Source organism: Myripristis murdjan, chromosome 14, assembly GCF_902150065.1.
Source record: "Myripristis murdjan chromosome 14, fMyrMur1.1, whole genome shotgun sequence".
Taxonomy (NCBI): domain Eukaryota; kingdom Metazoa; phylum Chordata; class Actinopteri; order Holocentriformes; family Holocentridae; genus Myripristis; species Myripristis murdjan.
The window spans coordinates 36,035,144-36,052,777 of record NC_043993.1 but is presented as its reverse complement, the minus strand read 5'-3'; the positions used below and the strand labels follow the sequence as shown (position 1 = coordinate 36,052,777).

The following is a 17,634-nucleotide window of genomic DNA, read 5'->3' as shown; positions in this document are numbered from 1 at the left end:
ATCAATAACAAAGTTCAACTATGGTAGATGTCAGCATGACAGTATGATCTGGGTGCGCACCCCCAGCAAACCACACTGTACAGGTGGCCATCCACTCACTGTCCATTGGCACTGTCTGCTGCCACAGTGGCCATGTGGTCCCCATGGTCACATTTACCTTCCCCCTCTCCAACAGCTGCCAGCTCGGGAAGACGGGACAAGTAATCAGCCAACAGATTCGCCGTTCCGGCCTTGTGTCGAATGTTGAAGCTGTAGGGCTGTAGGGCCAGATACCACCTTGTGACTCTTGCATTTTTGTCCCTCATAGAGTTGATCCAGCTCAGCGCCCAATGGTCTGTCTCCAAATCAAAGGTCCTCCCCAGAAAATAGTAGCGGAGGCTATCCAATGTCCACTTTATGGCCAGGCATTCCTTTTCGATAGCCGAATATCTGGTCTCTCTTGGGTGTAGTTTGCGGCTCAAATACAAGACAGGCTGTTCCTCGCCCTCCTTTCCCTGTGCTAATACGCTGCCCAGGCCCACACCAGAAGCATCAACTTGAACAAGGAAGCGCTGCGTGAAGTCAGGGCTTCGTAGAACAGGAGAGGAACAGAGAGAAGTTTTTAGCTGGAGGAATGCTGCCTCACACTCTGCTGTCCACTTCACTGGATTTGAAGCAGCTTTTGTGGTCAGATTTACAAGGGGAGCACTGATGGTAGAAAAGTGGGGTATAAACCTTCTGTACCACCCGACCAGTCCTAGGAAAGATCTGACCTGTTTATTGGTTCGTGGACTTGTGCTGTCTCGGATGGCCTCAACTTTGTCGACTTGGGGCTGAATTTCCCCATTTCCAAGATGGTATCCAAGGTACCGAACTTCCTTCTTGGCCCAGACACATTTCTGTGTGCTAAGGGTGAGGCCTGCTGCATGAATTCTGCCAAGGACTTGCCTCAAGTGGGACAGATGGTCATCCCATGACGTGCTAAAGACAAATACGTCATCAAGATAGGCGGCACTGAACTGCTCACATCCCTGCAGAACCCTATCCATTAAATGCTGGAAAGTTGCGGGTGCCCCATGTAGTCCGAAGGGCATTACTGTATACTGATAGAGGCCTGTAGGGGTTTGGAAGGCAAGGAAGGTGTATTCTCTGGATGCCTTCTCCAGTGGCACTTGCCAGTATCCTTTACAGAGGTCCATCGTGGTCACGTACACAGCTCTGCCTAGCCGTTCCAGTAAATCGTCAATTCGTGGCATAGGGTAAGCATCAAATTTTGATACTGCATTCAGTTTCCTCTGATCGTTGCAAGTTCTGAGTGTGGTATCCTTTTTTGGAACAAGCACGATAGGGCTACACCATTCACTATTTGATGGCTCAATCACTCCAAGGTCCAGCATTGTTTGGATTTCCTTGTTAAGAGGGCCTACAAGCCTCTCTGGTACTCTGTATGGTCGCTGACGGATAGGGTTGGGATCCTTCAAGTGGATGACATGCTTAATTAAATGAGTCTTCCCTGGTTTCCCACTGAACAATGCTGGGTACTTTTCAAAAAGCTGAGAAAGTTCAAGGGCCTGCCTCTCCGGCAAGTGACTGAGGTCAGCCTGCTGAATGGTGGTAAACATGGCGAGATCTGTGTCCTCTACCTCATCCTCTGACCTTACTTCCTTTACCAGCATCACATTCCCCACCAAGCTGCCGGTGATGGAGGTGGACACCTTTCCTGGTTTAGCTCCCTCATTCATACTTTTCTCCTTCCATTCTTTGAGAAGATTGATATGGTACACCTGAGAGGCCTTTCCTTTGCCTGGATGAGAAACCTCATAAGTCACAGGACCAACTTGGCGAATGATGGAGTATGGCCCTTGCCACTGTGCTAGGAGTTTGTTGCTTGTAGTGGGGAGCAGCAGTAGCACCTTTTGACCTGGTTGCAACACTCGGTCCTGAGCCTTCTGGTCATACCAGTTCTTTTGCTTCAGTTGGCATTTTTCCAGGTTGTCTCGAGCCTTTGCCCTGTACTGCTCTAAACGATCTCGCATCTGCAGCACATATGAAAGGACACTCTGTGAGGTGGGCTGTTTGGATTCCCAAGACTTCTTTAACAAGTCCAAAGGGCCTTGAACAGGGAAACCATACAGGAGCTCAAACGGCGAGAACCCAGTGGAGGCTTGTGGTACCTCTCGGTAAGCAAAAAGAACAAAAGGAAGCCACTTGTCCCAATCTCTTCCTGTGTCATCCACAAACTTCCGGAGCATTGCCTTCAGTGTTTGGTTAAAGCGCTCAACCAAACCGTCGGTCTGAGGATGATATGGGGTGGTACGGATGCCAGTGATACCAAGCTGTTTGTGGAGCTGCTGCATTAGCTGTGAGTTGAAATTGGTACCCTGGTCAGTTAGGATCTCATCAGGGATACCCACCCGAGAAAACAGCTGGACAAGGGCTTTAATTATCTGAGGTGTCTTGATACTTCTGAGTGGGAAAGCCTCGGGGAACCGGGTGGCATAGTCACAGAGGACAAGAATATACTCATGACCAGCACTACTTTTCTCAAGGAGCCCAACAATGTCCATGGCCACCCGCTGAAAAGGAGTATGGATGACTGGCAGAGGCAGGAGAGGGACTTTCTCGGGTCGCTTGATGGAAGTCTTTTGACACTCAGGACAGGTCTGACAATGCTCAATGACATCTTTAAGCATCAAGGGCCAGAAAAATCTAGCTTTGACTCGGGCAAAAGTTTTGTCCTGGCCTAAATGACCTGCCCATGGAAAGGAATGGGCGAGTTGCAACACAAGTGGCCGGCAGCTGACAGGTACCACCAAGCGATTCTCTGGTTCATCCACCATATACAGCACTTCATCCTCCAATACATATCTCTCTCTATGGTCAGGGTGAGATGTAGCTTTAGCATCGCCAAGCTTGGAGAACAAAGGAGTGAGAGAAGGGTCAGCTCTTTGGAGCTCTTTAATATTCTTTGGTACCTGCCATTCTTTAAGAGTTTCTAAGACAGGGACCTCCTCTGGGTGTGGAGCTCCTCTGGCCTTCTCCTGGCGACGTTTGCTTCTGCTCTTGCGAGGTCCCTTGTGACCACCTTGGAAAAGAGTAGGGTCACAGTCAGGAAGGGGTTCCAAACCTTGCTTGGCTGCTTGAGAGCGAGTCAGTACTGGATAAGATCCATGACTGGGGAATACTGCCGAATATGTTTCCTCCTGTTGCTGGCGAATCCTACGAATGAGATCATACAAGATGGGCAAATCTCTCCCCAAGATCATATTATGCGGGAGATTGTCAAGAACTCCCAGTCGGAGTATGTAAGCTTGACCATCAACAATGACCGTCATGTCAGCTACTGGATATGGTTTGTCATCACCATGCACGCACTGAATAGTTGTGACATTGCTATAGTCAAGGCTGCCAAGAGGCACAAAGTCACGCTTGATAAGAGATGTGAAACTCCCGGTGTCAAGCAAAGCCCTGACATGATGACCATTAACAGTAACATCTGCAAAGACTGGCTCAGAATCTTCCCCCAGCACTGATGTAATTGACAGATCTGGTCCATGGGCTTGGGAATGCGGCACGTGACAGAGACTGGACAGCTTGGGCCTTTTCAGGGGACAGACTGAGGCCCGATGACCTGGCTGCTGACAGTGAAAACAAACAAGGTTATTAGGGGGACAACTGCGCTCAGGATGTCCTTTTCCCGGCCTGAAGACCCCTTGCCCACTCTGCTGGTGATCAGTTCCTTTGAATGGTGGATGATCAGTTCCATCCTTTGCCCACCGGGCCAATTCTCTGGGAGGCTGTTTCCGTGGTGGTCTCATTCCCTTGCGGGCATTCAGATATTGGCCAGCCAATCTAGCTGCTGTGAGCCCGTCCTTCGGCTCATGTTCTTTGATCCAGGTCGTCATCTCTATTGGAAGCATGCGAAGCAGCTGCTCAAGAATGATCACCTCAGCGATTTCTTCTTTTGACCTTTTCTCTGGCGTCATCCACCTCCTATAGAGACCTTTTAGTCTGTCATATGTTTCCTTGGGGGATTCGCCAGAGGGTATGTGTATGGACCTGAACTGGAGTCTATATGTTTCTGGGGAGATGTCAAATTTGGCTAGGAGTGCAGTTTTAAGGTCGGGGTAATTGTTTGAATCTTGCTCATCCATTGCTGAATACGCTTCAAGGGCTTTTCCAGTAAGCAGTGGGACAAGTCTACATGCCCATTCAGAAGAGGGCCAACCCCATGTGCGAGCCATACACTCGAAGCGGACCAAAATGTTTTCAATGTCCTCCCCATGTTCAAAAGGGAGCATCTTTGGGCCTCCACGGTAGACCACATCAGTGTGCACCACAGGCTCACAAGAATCAAGGGGCTGAATGGCAGGAACAGAACCAGGGGTGGAACGATTGCGTGGAGGTGCTCGAGGAGCTGGTGTGGGCAGCTGCATACGTGAGCTTTCCCCCGTGACAGAGATGTCGGTACTGTGGCCGGAGAGGGTAATGTTGGGGGAGGGTAACATCACTGCAGTCTTCAGTTCTCTTAGCTCATTAACAAGAGCATCCTCTCTTTGCCTTTGGTTAAGCAGGAAGTCCTTGAGAAGGGAGGCCAGCTCTGTCTCTTCCTTAGGTTTGGCTTGGACCTGGCACATTGAAGGACCCGCCTGAGTAGTATCAACCATCCAGGCCTTGGCCCCATCAGGCGATAGATGGCGTGTCTTCCTTACAGCCTTCTTAGCTTTAGGTTTGGCCATGAGCTCCTCAGTACTGCTGGGGTCCTCCTCCCCTGAGCCTTCCGAACCCATAGTGGCCCAACCAGCTTCTTCCTCTGGCCCCTCTCTAATTGCCACCCTTGATACTTGAGAACGTAAACCATCCCTTCCCCTGTATGCCCCTCTTTTGGACCCTCTGCGGCCTGCCATCCCACCACTGCCACCAACTGTCACACCGGTGCTTAGGTGAGGGTAGTGTAACACCGCAGCACTAGAACAGAACTCTTAAAATGAGTGAGGATGGCAGACACGCACAGCAGGGCAAAGTTCAGGGTGATTTATTTTATAAAGTACAAGGATGGCAATTTACTTGGGGCGGTCCCAACATGCCTGTAGTGAAGACAAAAAGGAAAAAAAAAACATTAAACACAATCCAAAATTAACAATGTATAATAAATTAATCCCAAGTACAATATATAAACAGACACATGAACTCAACAAAGAAAACTCAGGAACCATGGTTAAAAAAAAAAGTCAACTTCACCTTTAAAGCAGGCAGCACAGCTCCTCACAGCAACACTCAGCAGCAGGGCAGGGAAAAGACCTGAAGTGAGGGTTTCATCTCCTTTTAACACCTCCAGCACTCTCCAGGACTCCACCCACCCAGCCTGAACCATTCCAATCATCCACCATTAAATGATCATGTTTGCTTTTAACCAGGGTCCTCCCCTCTTTTAACAATCAATCATATTTAGCAGTTTTTTTAGTCATGTAATTTTAGCAATAGTGAACCTCAATATCACCCCTTTAATGTGAGAACTTGCACTTTTGATTTGGTACGTTCCACCTGCACTCCTCCCTGGTGCAGGTGTAACCAGTTACCTCAATCCGGAGCAATCAATGTGCTTAACCAGGCCAGACTCTGCCTACAGCCTCTCAGCCCCAAAGAATGAACCACTGGTGAACATGAAACAAAGAAAAGCTAGATCAAAAGAGAAAACAGCAATAATAACAAAAACAATCAATAACAAAGTTCAACTATGGTAGATGTCAGCATGACAGTATGATCTGGGTGTGCACCCCCAGCAAACCACACTGTACAGGTGGCCATCCACTCACTGTCCATTGGCACTGTCTGCTGCCACAGTGGCCATGTGGTCCCCATGGTCACAAACTCTCCACAGGAGATCACGATGCACTACGCCAAATGCCTTGGAAAGATCCACAAAGGCCATGAACAAGCCATGTTTTTGTTCAAGACATTTCTCCTGCAGCTGTCTTGAGGAGAAGATCATGTCCACTGTGCTGCGGTTTTTCCTGAATCCGCACTGGGAATCAGGTAGCAGGCTTTCCGTGATGTTGTTGACGAGTCTGTGGAGCATGATTTTTGCCAGAACTTTACCTTGTTCTTGAATATGGTGACAATATTTGCATCCTTCCATTGTTGGGGAATGTTTTCTTCCTGCCAAACAAGGAGGATGTACTGGTGAATTGCTCGGGTACAGAGGTAGCACCACTGCTTCAGGATCTCAGCAGTGATGGAGTCAGGACCAGGTGATTTATTGTTTTTGAGTGACCTTATGGCAGTATGTACTTCGGAGAAGGAAGGTGGGAGGTCAAGGCTCTGGATGGTCGGTAGGGTTGGGAGCTCCTCAAGAACTGAGAGGTCAACTGTGGCTGGCTGGTTTAAAAGGGCCTCGAAATGCTCTCCCCATCTCTGGACAATCAATGTTTGATCCTTAATGAGGGAGGATCCATCAGCAGTTCTGAGGGGGCAGACAGTATGGGTTTTTGGACCATAGGTGGTCTTGATTGCATTGTAAAAGTTGTGCATATCATATCTGTCTGCATAGGATTGTATTTCCTGCGCCTTGGCTACCCACCACTGGTTTTCAAGTTGCAGCTGCTCGGCCATGGACACCCATTCCATGAAGCTCTCTGCGTACTGTACTTGGGCTAATCTGAAGGTCACATGAAGTTTGTAGCTCTGTAGCAATTGACTGTGCAGAAAGTCGGCGACCTCTTTGCACTATGCGCTTCAGCATCCGCTGACCCCTCTCCGTCACTTTACGTGGCCTACCACTTCGTGGCTGAGTTGCTGTTGTTCCCAAACGCTTCCATTTTGTTATAATAGAGCTGACAGTTGACTGTGGAATATTTAGGAGCGAGGAAATTTCACGACTGGATTTGTTGCACAGGTGGCATCCTATGACAGTTCCACGCTGGAATTCACTGAGCTCCTGAGAGCGGCCCATTCTTTCACAAATGTCTTGTTTCACAGTCTGCATGCCTGAGTGCTTGATTTTATACACCTGTGGCCAGGCCAAGTGATTAGGACACCTGATTCTGATCATTTGAATGGGTGAGCGAATACTTTTGGTAATATAGTGTATTCAAAACACTGTAAATTATAGCTACATCTTTTATTCTTTATTCAGACTGAGGAGCTGCAGGTTGACAGAAAGCTGCTGTGCTTCTCTGGCCTCAGCTCTGAAGTCCAGCCCCCATCTGACAGAGCTGGACCTGAGTGAGAACAAGCAGCTGCAGGATTCAGGAGTGGAGCTGCTGTCTGCTGGACTGGAGAGTCCAAACTGCAGCCTGGAGACTCTCAGGTCAGACTGCACTTTTTAATGATGACATACAGTACAGGAAGCTTGTTCAACGTGCACATTCTCCTGAAGTGGGTGGTGCTGGGAGCAAATCCCCAGATACATTAACTGCACACAAACACAGCTTGCTCCCGCACTCACATCAAAGCTCTGCTATTTATTAGGTTTGGGTCAACGTTTGGGTCTGTCGACCTTCATCGGGACCAACATTTTACAAACTATTGTGTGTGTCTTCCTTTTAAAGCATCAGCACACCTATGCAAGTAATTGATTGCAGGTGTTTACAATTGTCAAGAGGAAGTGACCTCATCATAGCAATAGAAGAGGGAGAGAAGAAGAACTAAATACTAACTTTACAATATTGAGTAAACAACAGTACACTCAAAATCAAAATAAAAAGTAGAAACTTGTGACAATCTGAAAAAGAAAGAAAAAACAAACAAACAAACAAACAATAATATACTCAAATATAGACATTATCTCCACCAGCAGCCCATCATCTCTGAAAAATAGAAGAGAGGAGGGGAAAAAAGATATACATGTCATGAATAAAGCCAGTATATTTCATTTTTTATCGAAAAAACACATTAAAAACTTCAACAGAATTACTATAAGGTTACAAATCTTTGGACAACAATTCAATAGGTTTGATTAGATACATTCTCTACAAACATACACTCAAGTCCAATTCATCATTGAGACCGAAACTGGTCCCAAAAGTTTGGAGTTCTGTGATCCAAAAGGCTTATCGCCTAAGAAGTGCTTCCTTTAGATCACCCCCACGTCTAGGCAGGACTACTTTCTCTATACCACAGTAGCTGAAAGCTGTAATTGGATGTTTCGTCTGTTTAAAGTGGACTCCTACTGGGTTGTCTGGATTGTTGTTGCGGATAGCTGAACGGTGTTCTGCTATTCGTACTTTTAACGCTCTTGTTGTCATTCCAACGTACACTTTAGAGCAGCCACATTTAATCAAATAAAAAGCCCCTGTAGTAGAACATGCGATCACTCCTCTGATTTTATATTTCTTACCAGTTGATGGGTGCGAGAAGGTGTCACACTTAGTAGTATAATTACACTGTGCGCACCGCCCACATTTATAGTTGCCATCCGGTACAGAGGGAAGGCCACTCCTTGGTTTTTGAAACAGTCTGCATGGACCAGTTGGACATACATGGACATACAGTACAGGCCAAAAGTTTGGACACACCTTCTCATTCAATGTGTTTTCTTTATTTTCATGACTATTTACATTGTAGATTCTCACTGAAGGAATCAAAACTATGAATGAACACATGTGGAGTTATGTACTTAACAAAAAAAGGTGAAATAACTGAAAACATGTTTTATATTCTAGTTTCTTCACAATAGCCACCCTTTGCTCTGATTACTGCTTTGCACACTCTTGGCATTCTCTCGATGAGCTGTCACGGCACCTGTTAGATTAAAAATGACTGAGAAGTCGGCAGAAGTATATAACTATCAGTCCACGAAAAAAAATATTCTTCCAGCGGATATTCTATGTAGCTCTCTTCACAACATGACAGACACAGGTCGTTCTTCAAAAACGGGCGTTTATTGCTTGGACATATCTTGCATGTCATCCCTAAACTGTATTTATATGAACAAACATATCACAAACACGCATAAGCGGCACGTTAGCATGTAAAATAAAATACAAACGAGACGCACAGCGCCGGTAAAATAAAGATAGTTAAAGTTAAAACAACAATACCTCGTTGGCCGCTTGAAGTGAAAAGAGGTTGAAGTTCATAAAAGTCCTTAAAAAGTCTCTTTAGAGTCCCTTTGTTGTCTGTTTTTAGCTTCAGACGTTGACATGACATAAATGAATGAAAACAACAGAGCTTCACTGCAACATGTGCAGCTTGCCTCAACATAGTGCCATCAAATTTTACCGTAGTGACAACACAACTGGGAAGCATTAGTTCCGGCCATGAAATGCACATTATTTATAATGAACTAATAACATTTTTATCTGTTTTTTAACACACCAATTTTACATTTTAATGAAATTATTTATTTATTTATTTATTTATTACTATTTATTAATTATTTACCAATTATTTAACTTATTATATGCATAATGAACTCAAATTTTATGCAGCACTTACATTCTAGTTACAACATTATTGTTTATGCAGTTTTGTGTTGCTATGTGTGGTATTTATTCAGTTTTGGGAAATCACAATGTCTAGAAAACATGATAAGCCCAAGTTGGCTGGCTGACAAGGACTAGTTAACGTCAGACCTCATATATTTCCGGTGTAACAGAGAGAATACTAGCAAAAAACTTTTATATTTTGAGAGTGAAATGCCTACAGTATGAATATATTTTGATTGATACATTATAGTTTGGTTGGTAATAGTTGTATAATTGCATTATTACAAATAATGAAAACAGTGATCACGCCAACATGGCCTGTATCATGTATGACACAGCAGTTCACATTCACCTGCTGCATCTCAACAGGGTTTACTCCACAGTCACGTCAATCAACAGATCAATAGATTCACCTGTATCTCTCAACAACACAGGATGTGCAGCATTTGCAAAATAATGAACAATACAATCAACAAAATAGCCAAGGTCCCAGTCAGTGCACTCTATTAAAGTAGATAACCGTAGCCTACCTTCTGCCTGGAAGCTAGCAGGTCAGCTCAGGGTATGAAGGAGCTTTGTAATCCCACCTCCAGCTTCAGTCTTTTCAGCCTCGCAGTCATTTTATAGCTAACGTCAGACAGAGTGCAGCTTTTTGGAGTCTGTAGCTACTAGCTAGCTAGCAGACAGAAAACTAAAGCAAGTCCAGACCGTCACCATAATCTTGCGTTAGAGTCAACCAACCTCAGATGTTTCTTCCTGCCTCTTCAGGGCTCACTCACAGCCAAGCAGCCAACATTGTTCTCGCTAAAATAATTTAAAAATTGTTTGGCATCCATATTTGTAATTAATTCACTCCCGACCGAAGTTTTTAAACAGACTAACCGTTAAATCTCTCTCCCTCCCTCGCGCGGCACGCAAACATGAACGTTGCGTTCCTTGGCTGTGATTGGTCAGGTTTTAGGCCAGAGGAGTTCGATTGGTTAAAGTAATATCAGGTGAGCCAATAAGATGCAGAATAGCCTGGGAGTCATCAGAGATTTAATGTGATGGAGATTTAACTTAAAGAGAGAGAGAGAAAAAATGTACTTAAAGAGACAGTAGAACAACATTTCGTATATTAAAAAAAAATAAATAAATAAAATAAAGCTTTTCATGGCTTTTCGTTCAGGGCGGGCCCAGCTGATGATCAGGGCGGGCACAGCCCCCTAAAGCCCGCCCTTGAATACGGGTCTGCTCCAACAACCAAAATTAGCCATAATTTCATAACTTCATAATTATCAATTCAACTCATAATTCAAAGCAGAATATTTCATGTTCATATCTCATAATTAATCAGGTAAATAATAATAGTAAACCAAATAAAATAAAATATTAATCAAAACATAAATCAAGCATTTGGCTCCAACAGTACATGACACCCCTGGTGAGCCGTCAGCTCCAGGAAGTGGTTTGAGCTTCACCTGTCAGGCTGCTGCTCTTTAGAGACAAGCAGCCAGTAAGACTCAGCTCTGTGAGGGAGGCCTGACACAGATCTGCACTCTTCCTGTCTTAGAGTTGTATTTTTTATTCTTCATTCAGACTGAGTGGCTGCTGGTTGACAGAGAGCTGCTGTGCTTCTCTGGCCTCGGCTCTGAAGTCCAACTCCCATCTGACAGAGCTGGACCTGAGCTGGAACGAGCTGCAGGATTCAGGAGTGGAGCTGCTGTCTGCTCTGGTGGAGAGTCCAAACTGCAGCCTGAAGACTCTCAGGTCAGTAGAGGGGTGGAGTCAGTCCTCTCAGGTCAGTAGAGGGGTGGAGTCAGTCCTCTGAGGTCAGTAGAGGGGTGGAGTCAGTCCTCTGAGGTCATCAGAGGGGTGGAGTCAGTCCTCTCAGGTCAGTAGAGGGGTGGAGTCAGTCCTCTGAGGTCAGTAGAGGGGTGGAGTCAGTCCTCTCAGGTCAGTAGAGGGGTGGAGTCAGTCCTAGAGGGGTGGAGTCAGTCCAGGCGGAGCAGCTTGGTTGCTTGGTTCTTGTGCTGGACACAGTCAGTGCAGGCAGCATTTCCTGGGAAATGTCCAAAGTGCTCAGTGGCCTCAGGACTGGACAGAAAGATAGAGAGAGATCAGCCAATCAGAGCAGCCACAAGTGTGTTGGAATCATGTGCTTGAGTTGACCTGCAGGTGATGATGATGACGATGAAGAGGATGATGGTTTTGTGTTCATCCCTACAGGCTGGAACATGTAAAAGACTGGATTCCAGCTGGCAGCCTGAGAGGATGTGAGTACTGACACAGTATGAGCACACACACACACACACACACACACACACACACACACACACACACGCACGCCCTCTCTCTCCCCGGCCTTTCCTGTCTCTCTCTACTGTGTCCAATCAAAGCTACAATGACAAAAAAACCTTTAATCCTATAAAGCCATTCGTATCATATATGATACACATTTTCGATTCCGTTTTTCGTTTTCAGTTTAATCAATACTTGACCAAAATACTGGTGTATACCTTTGAACACTTCCCCTGTTCACCCTGGACCATACCATTGGCACTTCAAGTACATATCATATATCATACACCAGAAAGGTCGTGTAATAACATATTTTTTTATTTTTATTTTATATATATATATATAAAGTTTAAAAGGGTTCAGTTTAAAAAAATTGGAATTTTCTGCCAATTCTTTCATAGTTTCATAGTTTTCCTCTGTGTCGATTTACCTCATAAATAAGCCTGGTATTTATTTATTTATTTATTTTTTAGTGAAAGAAAGGTGAACAAGTCGAGTGCAGAGAGTGACAACATTAGAAAACATTAGAAAACATATTAGAAAAGGAGAAGACAGGACTGTACAGATGTGGAAAGAAAGAAAGAACCAGACAGGAACTCAAACAAAACAACACACAAAATAATAAGAAGAAAGAATTAAGAAAGCAAATCAACTGTAGTTTACTTTTGGGGTGTGTGTGTGTGTGTGTGTGTGTGTGTGTGTAATGGGGGTGGTGTATGATGAGGGTAGGGGGCAGGTAAGGACAGAGGGTAGAGAAAAAGAGAGGGAGATATAAGAGAAAAAAACCTGAAGGAGAAAAAGTAGAAAAAAAGGTCTCATTTGTTTAATTGTTGATATGTATTTGTTTTTCTCTGATGTTTTGGGCGGATATGAAATCTGCCTTACAAACTAAACAAAAATAAAGCATTAAAAACACTAAACTAAAGAAGCAAATCCTCTTTAAAAATGAATTAAACCCAAACTCAAATTGAAAACACACAGTGTAAAATGACATTAGCTTTTATTTTTAATGAAAAATGCCAAACTATAATAACCTCATAAGAGCCAAGAGAGTGTGAGTGAATGATGCTTTCTGAGGTGTGTTGTGTGTCTTCTCCCCATTAGATGCCTGTGATCTCACACTGGATCCAAACACAGTGAGCAGATTCCTCCGTCTGTCTGAGGACAACAGGAAGGTGATGGGGGTGGAAGAGCAGCAGCCGTATCCTGATCACCCAGACAGATTTGAGAGGATGTCTCAGGTTCTGTGTAGAGAAGGTCTGACTGGGCGATGTTACTGGGAGGTCCAGTGGAGAGGAGGGGTTTCCATAGCAGTGACTTACAGAGGAATCAGAAGAAGTGGTGATGAGTCTCGGCTTGGACTCAATGAACAGTCCTGGAGTCTGTGGTGCCGTAATAACAGCTACTCTGCCAGACACAACCGTGAGTCCACCGACATCTCTGTCCATCCCAGTGGATCTGACAGAGTAGCGGTGTATCTGGACTGCTCTGCTGGGACTGTGTCCTTCTACAGAGTCTCTTCTGACAGACTGAGACTCCTGCACACCTTCAGCTCCACCTTCACTGAGCCGCTCTACCCTGCGTTTACTTTGTGGCCATCTCTTTCTCCTGTTGTCGTTGAGCTGATAGTTTCTCAGTAACAAACACCGACCTGAAAGTGTTTAGAACATGTTTGGCTGATTTGTGGTTAACAGTTGATTTTTTTTTTTTTTTTAATTATTATTATTATATCCGACATCTTGGTGGATAATTGTTAACTGACTGATTGGACAGGCTTGTAAATATAATAAGATAAGATAAGATAAGATAAGATATTCCTTTATTAGTCCCACGGTGGGGAAATTTCACGCATCACAGCAGCAAAGTGGATAGCAAGTCAAAGTGGATAATAAGTCATTATAATGTTTGTATATTCAAATCTTAATGTAAAAGTGTCATTTAAACCTCCTCCTCCTCTAGGCACCAGAACTTCATAAAGCAAGGAGACGATAAGGTGCATTAATGCAGGAATGCAGCAAAGCTAATGGCCGTGGAAGGTGCAGGAGTAAGCAGGGCCAGCAGGGGGAGCTGGACTGAGGACAGCAGGGAGACAGAGCCGGGCTGCCAACCTGTAGACCAGGGGTGTCAAACTCGTGCCATGGAGGGCCAAGAGGCTGCAGGTTTTCATTCCAACCAACAACTCCACCAGGTGATTTCACTGATTAGTCCCGCCTCTCTGTTTGGAGGTAGGGTGATCAGTGAAATCACCTGGTGGAGTTGTTGGTTGGAATGAAAACCTGCAGCCTCTTGGCCCTCCATGGCACGAGTTTGACACCCCTGCTGTAGACAGACCATGCAGCAACACACACACACACACACACACATACTCACACTCATAGGAGAAAAGGTTAGGTGGTTGATTGGATTAAAAATGTAAATATTCTTCTTCTCTTGTTTTATGTTTGTGTACTACAGAGCCGCGGAGGGGCCATAGAGAGAAAAATAAAACACTTCAGGCCACGTTTTACTACAATTTGTGTTAGAAATGTTTGAGTGCGAACCAGATACAGTTTGACTTGCTTTTTGAATAAATGAGTTTGGTAGAAGTGTAGTCCTCCTTACAGTCCGGTGGCAGGCTGAGGGCTTCCTGCTGCTGCTGGGGGCTGTGGGACAGAGCCAGACGGCTGAGAGTCACCCGGAGCTCACGGGAAGCTGCGGAGTCCGTGTGGACAGTGAGGGCCTGCTGTCGGCTGGATCTCTCTCTCTGTGGCCCCTCTGTGGGTTTTACCTGACGAGTGAAGGAAGAGTGAAGGAGTAGTACATGGAGGGGCGCAAGGGAGTCATTTCGCCTTGGACGCCAACATAGGCAGAGCCACCACAGCGCAAATGTAATTTATGTTCATATTTGGAACTCCCACATATGACCGATGTGTTCATATATGTACAAAGTATATATGAAACCAATCTAACTGTTCCAATTAGAGACTGGAACTGTTTCAGATATTGAGAACATATGTAAATTAAATATATATGCAACATATATGGAGTCACATGGAGATATTTTTAATATATGTTCATATATAAGTTTTACTATGGGTCTGTCATATAGGCCTATGTCATAAACTTATATATGTAAAAATATGTTAAGATATACATGGTGTCAACAGATAATACTACAATTCAGCAGAGTTGTTTTTAATATATATGCATATATGTTATAAACTTATTTGCACAAATATGAATTAATAATACACTACCAGTCAAAAGTTTGGACACCTTCTCATTTAATGTTTCTTCTTTATTTTCATGACTATTTACATTGTAGATTCTCACTGAAGGCATCAAAACTATGAATGAACACCTATGGAATCATGTAGTAAACAAAAAAGTGTGAAATAACTCAAAACATGTTTTATACTTTAGATTTTTCAAAATAGCCACCCTTTGCTTTGATTACTGCTTTGCACACTCTTGGCATTCTCTCAATGAGCTTCAAGAGGTAGTCACCTGAAATGGTTTTCCAACAGTCTTGAAGGAGTTCCCAGAGATGCTGAGCACTTGTTGGCCCTTTTGCCTTCACCTTGCAGTCCATCTCATCCCAAACCATCTGGATTGGGTTTGGGTCAGGTGACCATCACTCTCCTTCTTGGTCAAATAGCCCTTCCACAGCTTGGAGGTGTGTTTGGGGTCATTGTCCTGTTGAAAGATAAATGATGGTCCAACTAAACACAAACCAGATGGGATGGCATGTCACGCAGGGCTCTATTGTCGCTGTCAGTTAGGATGGTGTGTTCAGTAACTGACCGTATTCCTACCTAAAACTGACCTCAGAACAGGACTGAATATATTGTTAATACCTTTACATAAACCTGTAGTGCTCAAGAACAAGAGGGTTTTCCCCCCCCAAAAAAAAATCAGTCTTAAATTTGGATAAACTTTAAAAAGCGTCAGCTTTAACTCTCATACCTGCAGACCTCCTGACAGAGTGAGTGTAAAACAGGCACACCTCACCTGTCTGGAGGTGTGCCTGGGTGTGCGGTGGGTGTTTGTGTATCTGTTTATTTCTGTCTATGCAGGCGGATGATGCACCGTTAAAACCAACATCCACCTTCCTTTTACAAACTGTGATTCCACAGTCACTTCAGCCTTCGTCCTTTGTTTTTTTAACCTGCAGCCGCACACATTTTTTTAAAACTAAAGGGCCAGCACTCCATTAACTGTCACTTTGGAGGGGTTTGCAATATGTTCATTTGAATTTTCTTACATTACTACAGGCAGCAAGACACCATGCATAGTCTGAAGGAGCTAAAATGGCATCGTAATAATAACTTCTGCATCCAAACAGAGCGTCAGTCAGCCGAGTCTCAGAGCCCAAAGCAAAACAAAGACGTGATTAAAGCAAAGAGCAACTCTTTTTGGTTGCTGCAGGAGGGCCTGAACTTCATGCAGGTTTCTATTTGTTTTTTTGTAATATGTGAGTAATCCCTTACGAAACAAAAATATATAGTATATTGGAAAATATCATGTGATCTTTTAGATAATACATTTCCATATATGGGAACTTGTCACAACTGAGACTGAAAGGATAGAACCCAAATGCACGACGCACAAGAGTTCAACAAAAGTCTTTTAATAGCTAGGAAAAATAACTGAAATAACTATACAAAGTAACAGAAATATACTATGAAAACTGAGAAGAAAAGTAGCTACAGAAAATCACTTAAAGAGGAATTACTAGAAACAAAGGCAAGACCAAAGTATCAAAGAAACATGAGAACAAAACTATGACCAAACAAAGGAAATACATAACCTGACAAGACTTGACGTGACATGAAGCATGGACAAACACTTGACATAGCAGGACAAAGCAGGACGAACTGGCACAGGACAAAGGGAAACACGGACTATATATACACACACAAGGTAATGGGGAACAGGTGGAAACAATCAGGGCGTGGCAGACAATCAGACTAGTGGGAAACACACAAGGGGAAGGGCAAGTGGCCTGACACAAGAGGAGAGTGGGATTTCAAAATAAAACAGGAAGTCACGAGACAAGACATAACAAAACTTAACAAAACAACACATAATTTCTAAGACATGACACAAGAACAAAACTTAACAAAACAAAACATAATAATTTCTAGGACATGACAGAACTAGTCTTTATATTTTCCAGTATATTCAAATATATGCATAGACCATACATGTCTATATATTGATACATATAAAAATTATATTGAAATAAAGACCAAAAACGGCACTATATTTTTACATGTAATAGTTTGTCTTTATATGTTCAAATATACTGCAATATATGCATATATGTATATATATATATATATCGCAACATATATAAAAATATATTGGGATGTTTTTTTAACATTGTATATTTTCCAGTAAACAACCATGACATATGCATGGACCACGCATGGCATATATCTGTACATATATTTCCAATACATGTTCCCATATAATTTGAAAGTCATAGATCATATATGTTTAAATATATGTACCCAGTATTCATCACATATAACTCTAAATACATTATGGAGGATATTTATAAATATAAAATGACATATACTACGGGATATAAACACATATATATATTCATATGCAATATATTGCAATATCTGAAATGCGCAATTACTTATGTATTATTCCATATATTGAAATACATTACAATTATTGATGCAATATATAAATATACTGTATATTATCACCAATATATTATTCCATGTATTGCTAAGACATTTTCAAATATGAAATATATTTCAATATATTGTAATTCCATATATTAAATATAATATATTCTAATATACTACCATGTGTTTCATTTAATGTATTGGTAAATATATTTTCTTTCCGCAGGTCATGTGTTTTGTTTTTAATAAGGTTTCCCTCTCCCCGGCCTCCTCCGCCCCAGGGCCTGAGCTTCCTGCTGTCCCACCTGCAGGCCGTCTGGCAG

At 43.4% G+C, this 17,634-nt stretch overlaps 1 protein-coding gene and 1 pseudogene across 1 annotated transcript in view; both read left to right on the top strand.

Moving 5' to 3' along the window:
* The window catches only part of LOC115371555 (protein NLRC3-like), a 23,408-nt pseudogene extending 10,081 nt beyond the window's left edge, over positions 1-13,327 (top strand).
* riox2 (ribosomal oxygenase 2) overlaps positions 1-17,634 on the top strand; it is a 46,017-nt gene that overhangs the window by 28,019 nt on the left and 364 nt on the right. The window lies entirely within an intron of this gene.